The sequence below is a fragment of the Pyrus communis genome, chromosome 3 (assembly GCF_963583255.1).
Source record: "Pyrus communis chromosome 3, drPyrComm1.1, whole genome shotgun sequence".
NCBI classification, from domain to species: domain Eukaryota; kingdom Viridiplantae; phylum Streptophyta; class Magnoliopsida; order Rosales; family Rosaceae; genus Pyrus; species Pyrus communis.
The window spans coordinates 2,327,144-2,338,063 of NC_084805.1; positions in this window are offsets into that span (position 1 = coordinate 2,327,144).

Here is a 10,920-nt window from a genome sequence, read left to right on the forward strand (position 1 = left end):
ATATTTTTTAAATCAAAATTTATTTTAATACACCTCACATGTTTTCCAATGCTACCCTCCCACTCCCCACGCTCTACTCAAACCCCACATCAAACTCTTCGTAAGTTCTACAAACTCGTTTTCTTCACAACGAAACTAGAATCAAGTATGAAACAAAAAATTTCCCCTATTCTCTATTCAATATATAACATTGTCATTCGATGGGGTTAAATAGCCATACCTTCCGCCAATCTTTTCGTTGATAACATTGTATTGTTCCTTCTCTGTCCGAATATATATGAATTCACATGCACTACTATTCAGTGCTATATCAATTTGTTCTTCTAGGTTGCACCTGCAAAGTAAAAAAATGTATTGCTGGTGTTAAACTGACCAGTTTCCTTTTCCTCTTTTCAATTCCAAAATTTCTCTTATCAGAGAATCAATCAAATTGAAGATCTGCAGAACGAGGATGAAAAATAATCTTTTTCCATCAATGTTTTGTGCTTCTAGTGGTTAGAGTTTTGTTATACAATGAAGGAGGTGAGTGACTTTGAGATCTTGAAGAAAAATAATCTTAGAATACACGTCTAAATTAACTTGGGATGTATTTAGAAAATAATTTTCATTTTTAAATTTTATTAGGCCTAAATGGTCATTTTATATTAGGTATATAAGCCACTTAACAATAAACTTTTATTTGGGGTGTATTCAACAATATGTGAAGTGTTAATAAAAAAACCCTTAGCAAATACAGCTCAACAAATTATAAAATTATTGAATATTGGCAATTACTACTTTAAACTATACTAAGAAGGATGATTTGAACACAAAGCATAATGAGTTGAAGCAAAATGCTCTATCCATCTAGACAATCTATCATATACAATAGTAAGATTTAATTTATTGTCAAGGACATAGCTCAATCGTTTTCGCATTATTAGACCGACTCCAACAATGGGCTAAGACCTATAATTCCCCTCCCACCCCACCCCCCATCCCACCCCCCCTCCCGAAAAAAAAAATCCACTCCAACCCACGACCTAAAATTAACCTAAAACCTAAAACCCAAATGGAGGTCAAATACTAGCCCAAGTTTAGGCCACAAAGTGAAGTGGACCCCAGTTTCTGTGACTGAAACTTGGGTTGTGAAGCCCAATTGCCCTCTGTCATTTGCTCCACGAGTAGCACGCAAGGCCTTCAACCTGCATTCAACCGAGGTGGGCCCCACCCACGTGGGTGTGTCCCCGGTTTGTCAAGTTTTGTTTGTAGCCAATAGCTACTTTTCTTCATTGGGTGGTGGTGGTAATTGGACCATTGGTTAATCCAGCGGTCCACATTCAAATTATTTTTTTTATTTTTATATTTATATATTATTGAATCCAACGGCTTAGATCGAATATAATCAAATCTAACGGTAAAAAAAGATCTAACGGTAAAAAAAGATCTTGAAAAATCCAACGACTAACATAATTTAAAAAAATTATTTAACTCAAAATTCAACCACAAACTCTACAAATACCTATGTATTTGTTCAAACATCCACACAAAACTCACTTTTCTCCTACAATTCTTCCAATTTTTCTTTCTACCATTTCTTCTCATTTCCAAATTTTTCAAGATGGCAAAAGAGCATGTTAGAGGTCGTAATTGGACCTTTGACGAAGATATTGCTTTATGTTTGGCATGGATTTCTATTAGCGAAGATGGTGCCGTTGGCACGAATCAAAATAGAAAGGTTTTGTGGGGTAAAATCGTTGATAAGTTCTATGAAAACTCCAATGCCGGTTAAAGGGAAGCTGGTGGTGTTTATAATCGGTGGAAGATTATCAACAAAGCGTGCACTTTGGGGAATGGGAGCTTGGAGAGAGCCATGGTTGACATGCCTAGTGGAAGGGGTACCTCAGAAATTGTGAGTTTTTTTGTTGATATTTTATTTTTCATGTACATAATAGTATTTTGCAAATAATTATTTTTATGTATTTGTTGCATAAGGTGACAAAGCAATGACAATTTACAAGACAAGAGCTACACCAAAAAATCAAGCTTTTAAGTTGCATCATGCTTGGAACATCCTCAAGGATTGTCCGAGGTGGGGAACCGATGCGGCCCAACAATGGGGAAGATTATTTCATAGTGAAGCCCCACCCCCAAATGATGTCAATGAAGGTGTGAATTTTTCTAACAATGAAGGTGTCGAACAAATGACCCCAACTTCTTGCAAGGCCCCAAGATCCGATATGTGCACAATTTGCTAGCGAAAAAGTAAGAATGAATGAAAACCATGTCTCTCGGCAAGAAGAATCGGCCCAAATGCGTTTGGCCATGAAGGAACAAGGGGATAGGGAGTAAGAAAGGTTCGAAATTAATTTGATGATGGAGGACCTCGATAAATACACTCCAGAGAGGAAGAAATACTTACGTGATAAGCAAAAGGACATTTTACGAATGAATGCCACAAGAAGTATATTTCAAGATGATGATTCATCTCAAGACTATCACCCAAGTCCATCACCAAGTCAAGATGGTGGATACCATTATTAAGTTTATGAGTTTTCGATTATATTAAGTTTATGTGGTTTATTAATTGTCTTTTTTTTTTTTTTTTTTTTTTTTTTTTTTTTTTAAGTTTATGTGGTTTATTAATTGTCGCTTATTTGCCATTTGTATTAAATTTATGTGGTATATTAAATGTCGTTTGTATTAAGTTTATGTGGTTTATCATGATTTTTATGTATTGATTTAGTGATTTTTCAAAATTTATCGGAATTTAAATATTTTAAGGTTAAAATGTTCATATAATTAATTTAGGATAGTCTACATAATTTTTTTTTAAAAAAAGTTAATTTAAAAAAAAAAATAGCCTTAATTCATTCTTTGATAATCTTAGGTTAAAATTTAGGAAAACTAACGAAAAGTCCAAAAAAACTTCCTTCTAATGAAAAAGCCATTTTTAAAGGTATAGTGAATAGTACCAGGGAAATGTATGAATGTGGTTTTTTGTTAAAAGTGAACCGTACTGGGAGTGTTTTGTTAAACCTCCCTTAAAATTTTAGATCAGAAGGGTTAGAGCAAAAAAGTTGTTTCTAGGCTAAAACCTAAATTTTCTAGGCTAAATATTTTTAGGTTTTAGGTCACCATTGGAGATGGTCTTATTGATGGCAATTCGTCTTTGTGATATTTGATCGAGGGCCAACACGATTGTGAGACTCATAGACTAGCATAAAAAAGTTGATCTAGTTAGTAAGTAGTCACATTTGGGTTTGCACGGGTTTTTATTTATTTATTTATTTTTTCAAATTTTGTTAGGAGGTTTCGAAACTATTACAATAATTTAGGGGGTGTTTCGAACAAGGGATGCAGTGGTAGAAATCCAACACTTTATCCATTAGGATATTGAACAACATGCAAGTTTGCACGGTTAGGTAATTAATGCCATGGTTATAACTTTTACACAATTCATATACTATTTTTCATAACATCAAGCTTGAAATTTCATATATGAAATTAATTAAGTTTGTGATATTTAATTTCCGTCTATAAACAAACGAGTAAACACCCCCAACATGATTACATCACAAACGGGATTCGTTTTAAATGGGTTACATGACTTTGACACGAATCTCGTGTTACTCTGTTGTGTTACAAAGTTGGTTACTTTATACATGACAAGATAGCACGAGATGAAATAATTAATCATTGGAGCTTGAGAGTTGAGAACATTTTGTATTTGGTTTTGGTTGCAGCTGAAGCTATGCTACATATAGTAAATTCTCTGTAAAGTAACACTTAATGTTAAATTAACATGATTAGATTTCAAATCCAACTCAAAACACACATCCACCCATTTTTAGGTCATCAAGGCTCACCAACCATGTCAATCCTAAGTCGATATCTAAATCCATGGTGTTGAAGTCAGCCAGCCACGGTGGCTACTTCCCATGTACTCGACACGTGGCCAAATCTAAGACATCCATTTCAAATTATATTCTCACTTTAATTCAACAGTTCTTTTTATTTTCCGTAATTTTTTTTTTAAATCCAAAAATATTTTGAAAAAAAATCAAGAAAAAATCAGAAAAATAATCAAATAAAAATTAAAAAAAAAAAATTCAACGGCTACATGTAATTATTAGGCTTTTAAGATGTACCACAATTCATTTATGGAAGTCTAAACAAGATTTTTAATAGATATGGACACGTAGGATAATCATAGTCGCCTATTCTAAGTTAATCTCCGTCAATAGTTACTAAATAATTGTATATACATTAAAAATAAGCAAACCTTTGTGAACAGTAACAACCATGTCAGATCTATTCACAATGGATGAATAGTGAATAGTAATAGCTATGGTAGTTTACTATTTAAGTGGGTGGTGGTAACTGCCCATAAGTCTATTCCTTGATTCAAATCCACCGAAATGGGTTGAAATGCTCTAAATGAATAACCTCCTTAAAGTAAAAAAGATTTGGGTCCCAACTTGAGACCAATTACGTATAGGAATAAACTCCACATTGTAATAATTTTCTTGGTCTCGTCTTATGGAAACAACCTTCCACATAGTAATAATTGTCAACAAGTACAAAAGTATACAATATCACAAATAAAAGTTGTTTGGAACAATGTTTTAGTTTCAAGAGTATATGCCACATCTTTAAGCTTGTAGGTACATACGTGCATGCACTATTTTAAAAGTCTGCGACTAGCGTCACCTAGGCGGTAGGCCGTTGGCTAACGCCTTGATTAATCCCTAGGTATTTGGAAATTAAGAAAAGGCACTTAGACCTGTCTAGGCGACCTAACCCATCTAGACCTGCCCAGGCACCCACCTAGGTCGCAACTCTCACTTAAATAGAGAATGGATAACTTTCATTCAACATTTTATTTTTCAATAAATTGTAAGATATTTGTTGAATATGTGGATAAACATTTATTATATGCTTGTTCTCCATGTTTTCTGTATGTTCTAATACTTCACTATGTCATTCTATTTTGGAATTTATGTTATGTTTTTTTTTTTTTTTAAAGTATAAGTATACATTTATTAATATGTTATATAATAAATGTAATTGAAATTAAGAAAACCGCCTAGACCCCTGCCATCTGCCTGACTAGCGCCTAATGCATTTTAGAACTTTCTGTGCAAAAAATAAAATACATGGCTCCCAAGAAACCCTATTTGGAAATACAACATTCATTTAGTATAAATAAGTCAATAAATAATATCTTTTAACTAATGTTACTAAGTAATAACCTTCTTAAAGTTATAAAATTGATTTGGTCCCAACTTTATAACTTTATAGAGATTATGGAAGATAGCGACCTAAAGACTGTTGACTTTTGTATATATTCCTATAATCTCAAGATTCCCAGTTTAGTATAATTTCATGTAAATTAATTCTTTCCTTATTCATATGATTGTAATATCTTCAAAATTCCTCCAGGAGAGATGAAAGGAGACATAATACAATTCCAACAGAGCATTCTCTTCTTGGCACCAGAGCCTAGGTTAAGAAAAAAAAAATCCGCTGTTGTGTGCAAAGTACATATCAACCAGCCACGCCGCCAGATTGTGCAGCCCGTCATCCGATCATCAGCTGCACCGCCAGTTGTGCTATGTGTCATATAACCAGCGAGCGATGTCGTCGTTGTTGGACCGAACCCTCATGTTCGTTTGCTTTCTCGCACTGGAGTCTATATGCATTGTGTTGAAGCCTAGAACTCAGACCCCCACATCTGCCACTGTTGGCTGTTGCCTGCTGCAATTCGAGATCTAAACTTCACAATCAATTCCGCTGCTGAACCTCTTTGCCTGAATCAACCAGCCACGTCTGATCCGCCGCTGAACTTGCTCGCACCCATCATCGCACCAGTCCATTAACCATTTGCAGCAAGTTTTTTTTTATTTTTTTATTTTTTTATTTTTTGGCTTGCAAAAATCCCATCCGCTGTAATTCTTTGGTATCTGTGCGAATGAAGTCTAGATAAAGGAAACAATTAAAAAAGGGAAAACGCAGAAAAGAAAAAGGCAAAAAAAAAAAAAAAAGAAAAAGAGGAAAAGCATTGTTTTGAGTTTCTGTTCGTCTTTTTTTTTTTTTTTTTTTTTTTGTTGTGGCCCACACGATACAATCAAAATGGCTAGCTATGAAATCATTATTGATCGGACCCGTGGTTCTTCCTATCGTTCACCCCACAAGTGTCCTTATTGTGGCTTGAGAGGACATTCCAAAAATCATTGTTTCGAACTTATTGGCTATCTTGATAATTGGGACCGGACTTGTGATTCTCGTTGTAATCAGTCACGTACCTTGTTTGCCGATGCTAAGGTTGATTCTGAACATATAGTTAAGAAAGTTTCTACCTTGCTCACTGATACAGGTAACGATGGTAATGCCCTAAAGGTTTCTACATCTGTTATGAATAATACATGGATAATTGATTCTGGTGCTAATGAACATATGACTTGTGATTCTAGACAAGTACAAGCCATAAACCCATCCACCAAAACTGTTGTAAGTGTTGCCAATGGTAATGATGCCCCTATTGTTGGGGAATGAGCTATTTGCCTTTTTGATACCCTTAATCTAGATACCATACTTGTTGTTCCTTTTGATTATAATTTATTATCTGTTGCCCAGATAACCATTGCCCAACATTGTATTGTGATTTTTTGGCCTTATTTTTGTGTTTCTAAGGACATTTGGACTCGCAAGATGATTGGTTATGGTATTAGAAAGGGGAAGCTCTACTACTTGGAGCTGATGTCGAACAGTAGCCAGATGTTGACTCAAGCTCTTGCTATGGACATGAGAGGAATAAATCTATAGAGGTTTGGTTATGACATCGTCGACTTGGATATGCTTCATTCAGTTACTTACGGAGGTTGTTTCGTAGCTTATTTGTTCAAAATGATGTTTCTCACTTTAAATGTGATGTTTGTGAATTGGCTAAAAGTCATCGTACCTCGTTTCCATCCAGTTTGAGTAAAAGTTCAATTCCATTTATGATAATTCATTCTGATGTTTGGGGACCCTTTAAAATTGGTACATTGGGTGGTGCTTATTGGTTCGTTACTTTTATTGACGATTGCACACGTATGACTTGGGTTTGTTTGATGAAGTCCAAAAGTAAAGTTCCTTCTTTGTTTCAGCGATTTCACAAAATGGTGCAACTGCAATATAAGTCACAAATACAGGTCCTCATGAGTGATAATGGTGGCGAGTATGTGAACTCTGAACGAAAAAACAATAGAAAACTTGTGTTTGCAATCGTTTTCCCTATCTTGGGAGCAGTTTTATATGCTTTCCTTGCAATTGTCTTCATCAAAACAAGAAAGAAAGAGTCGGAAACATAAAAGAGTGATATCCAGGATGAAAATTTTTCAATCTCTCTTTTTTATGGAAAAAAAATTGTATTGCGAGATCATAAGAGCAACCAATGGTTTTGACTCCATATTTTGCATTGGGAAGGGAGGATCTGGAAGTGTCTACAAGGCAAAGCTACCATCAGGCAACATAGTTGCAGTGAAGAAACTCCATAAAAAATTGTTGGAATATAAGTGTTAGTGCTAGAGAATATTAACTTAAGCCTTAGTATTTTAGTTTAAATGTAAGCCATTGGATTACATTCCAATTGGACAGTTGAGGTGTAATCTTAGAGTTAGTGAATTGTATATACACATGTAACTATCTTATAGGGTATATTACATGAATGGTTGGATTTGAGTTTGTAATATAAGGAGATAATCTCTCTCTCTCTCTCTCTCTCTCTCTCTCTCTCTCTCTCTGTAACGGTAATATACACACGCATGTTTGGTGTGAGGTGTGAATGAATACAAGCATCTTCTGTGAGAACATTCTCTCTGCAAGTTTATGAGATTTTTCCAGAAACCTTTATCACCATTTTCGATTCATTCTTTACAACTAAGATCATAGTCTCTGAGATTCTAACATGGATTTAGAGCCAGGTTTAATCGCTTAACACTGGGCGATTGAATATGTGAAGAAAAGAATATGAAATTTGAAGAAGTTGCTAGCAAGATCTGTGTCTAACATGGCAGGGTTTGGAGTGGTGAGTTGAGGGCGCCGATCTTCAATGGCGAGAATTATGAATTCTAGAGTATAAGGATAAAGATTATCTTCAAGTGTCATGGATTACGGGAGTTCGTTGAAAAATGAGTAGAGTGCTCAGATTCGAAGGAAGCTGATGAATCTAATGCAAAGAAGAAGGAGAAAAAGGAATCGAGTGATGCTGTAACTCTGACGGAAAAGCTCATAAAATATGCCAAGGGTTTGGGGTTGATTGAGGGAGCGGTTTCCGATGAGATATTTCCTCGAATCTCTCATGAAAAAACTTCTAAGGGAGCTTGGGATATCTTGATGCAAGAATTCCATGGCGATAAACAGGATATAAGTGTTAAATTACAAGGTCTTCATAGAGAATTCGAATATACCAGAATGAGAGATAATGAGTCTTTGTCTGTTTATCTTACAAAATTGTTTGATTGTTTGATTTGATATATCAAATGAGAAGAATTGTCTAGAGAGATAATTATGCAGAAAATGTTGATTAGTTTACCCTCTGCGTATGATTCTATATTCTCTGTGATTGAACACTCAAGGGATATTAATGTGATCGAGGTTTAAGAAGTAGTAGCTTCATTAAAACGTTTTGCACAGAGATTGGAGAGACATAATGACAACAAAACTGAGAGAGCATTTGCAAGTCTCAATTGAATCCCAAACATTCTAATTCTTTTGGAAATCAAGGCAATCGATATCAGAAGAATTGGAAACCAAAATTTAGAAAGTGGGATCAAAAGCCTACTTATCAAGCTGGGAAGCAAATTGCAGCTGCAGAAGGTGGAAGAAATCCTTGTAGGAACTGTGATAAGTATCACTATGGTGAATGCTTTCTTAAAGGCAAACCTAAGTGTCATTGTTGTGGGAAAATTGGTCACATTGCAAGAGACTGCAATAATAAAAAAGTTGCTCAAGGTGTTTAGCAGCTAAATTTTGCAACTCAGGTTCTTCTTACACCAACCATGTTCTATGCAAATAATGCAGTTGATAAGAAGTCTATTGAAGATGTATGGTATGTGGACAACAGTTGTAGTAACCATATGACTGGCAGAGAAGATGTGCTAGTTGATATTGACAAAAGCATAACTACAAAAGTAGAAATGGGGACAGGACAATTGGTTGATGTTATTGGAAAAGGAAGTTTGGTGGTTGACACTAAGATGGGAATAAGGTATATGAAAGGAGTAATGCTTGTCTCAGTTCTAAAGGAGAACTTACTCAGTGTAGGGCAGATGATAGACCATGGATACTTTCTAATTTTTGGAGATAATAAGGCTGAAATTTATGATGACTCATTTCTTTCTAATATGGTTGCCAAGGTGCCAATGAAAGGAAACAGAAGTTTTCCTTTGAAACTTCAAAAATACCTACACATTGCATTAAGGGCAAATGTGAGTAGGTCAACCTTAATCTGGCACAGGAGAATGGGACACTTGAATGTCAATAGTTTGAGGTTACTTCAGGAGAAAGAAATGGTGTTTGGATTGCCAGAAATCAAGTGCACAAATGAAGTGTGTAAGGGGTGTATTCTCGGGAAGCAGTGCAAAGATTCCTTTCCAAGAGAGACAATAAGTAGGGCCACTATTCCACTGGAATTGGTACACACTGATGTTTGTGGACCAATGCAAACTGTTACAAAGGCTGGAAATAGGTACTTCCTCACTTTTATAGTTGATTGTATTCGGATGTGTTGGGTTTACTTTCTGAGATGCAAATCTGAGGTGTTCAATGTCTTTAAGAAGTTTAAGGCTACTGTTGAACTGCAAAATGGGTATAAGTTGAAGAAACTAAGAAGTGACAGAGGATGAGAGTATACATGCATAGAGTTCAACCAATTTTGTGAGGAAATGGGAATAGAATGACAACTCATTGTGGCATACTCACCACAGCAGAATGGAGTGGCTGAAAGAAAGAATAGAACCATTGTGGAGATGGCTAAGTGTATGATGTTTGAAAAGAAGATACCACTGGAGTTTTAGGCCGAGGCAGTTAACATTGCAGTGTATGTCTTAAATGGTGTCCAACTAAAGCTTTAGACAAGAAAACTCCATTTGAAGCCTATAGTGGAAGAAAGCCAAGAATTAAACATTTGAGGGTGTTTGGTTCTTTATGCTATGCTCATGTCCAGAACAATAGAGACAAAAACTTGATTTGTCTAGCACAAGATGTGTGTTTCTGGAGTATGGAAGTTGTGAGAAAGGCTGCAAATTGTATAACATTGAATTTGGAAAAGTTATCATTTCCAGAGATGTAGTATTCAATGAAGAAACAAGTTGGGATTGGAGTGCACAAAAAGAATGTAGTATTTTAGTTCCACTTACTGATATGCTTATTGAGAAAGAAAAGGAGACTGGTGGATCAAGTTTAACTCAAGCTAAGATATCAGAAGGTGATGGTGAGACATCAGGGAATATTGAAGAAACACATGTTGAAATTGATGTTGTGGGACAAAGTAGAAGTTCAGGTCTACAAGATTTCGATCATACTCCTCTCAAGTATAAAAGTATTGCAGAAGTGTATAAAAAATGCAATCTGTCCATCATTGAGCCTAAAACGTTTGAAGAAGTTGTCAAGGAACATGGCAGAAAGCAATGGAGAATGAAATTACAACGGTAAAGAAGAACAATACTTGGGAGTCGGTTAGAAGACCATTTGATAAACCAGTAATTGGTGTCAAATGGGTTTACAAAACCAAGTTAAACCTTGATGGCTCAGTGCAGATAAACAAAGCTAGATTGGTTGCAAAGGGCTACTCTCAAAAGCTTGAAATAGATTTTAATGAAACCTTTGCACCAATTGCTAGGCTTGACACAATTAAAACATTGGATGCACTGGCTATACAGAAAGGGTGGAAACTAT